Genomic DNA, 559 nt, shown 5'->3' with positions numbered 1-559 from the left:
GCGGGGAGGTTTTTTTTTTGTTGTTGGGCTCGAGTTTTTTTAATTATTTTTTCCCCTCCTTTCCACGGAAAACTTTGTCAACTTTGATGAACTTTCGGGTTTCGACTTTCTTAAAGGGCCCGCCAGGCTCTGAGCCCGCGGTGGGGCCGGGCCGTTCCCTCCGCTCATCCCCGGGGCGGGGAGACGTGACTCAGCCCCGCGGGGTTCCGAGAGCCCCAGGACGGCACCTTTGTGACCCCCGATGAGAGCCCCAAGCCCCAAGAACAGCAGCCCTGAGGGCTCAGGACGAGGATCCTCTAACTCCGAGACAGCGGCCCTGAGCCTCAGGAGAGCAGCCCCAAATCTGCCCCGACAGCACCCCCGGTCGCCTGGGGACAACAGCCTGGTTCCTCCTGCCAGGGCAGCCCCACATCCATCCTCACGGACACCGATCTGCGCCCCGTGCAAAGCCCTGTTCTTGGGCCCGGGAGGAGGAGCCGGGTTGAGGCACAGAAGCATGGAATCCCGTAGTGGTTTGGGTGGGAAGGGACCTTAAATTTCATCTCTTTCAACCCCCCTG

Source organism: Corvus kubaryi, unplaced genomic scaffold (genome assembly GCF_017639235.1).
Source record: "Corvus kubaryi isolate FWS band 111438036 unplaced genomic scaffold, C.kubaryi_AGA036_p1.0 37220, whole genome shotgun sequence".
Classification (NCBI taxonomy): Eukaryota; Metazoa; Chordata; class Aves; order Passeriformes; family Corvidae; genus Corvus; species Corvus kubaryi.
The sequence above is the reverse complement of the archived record's forward strand: the minus strand, read 5'-3'. Positions refer to the sequence as shown.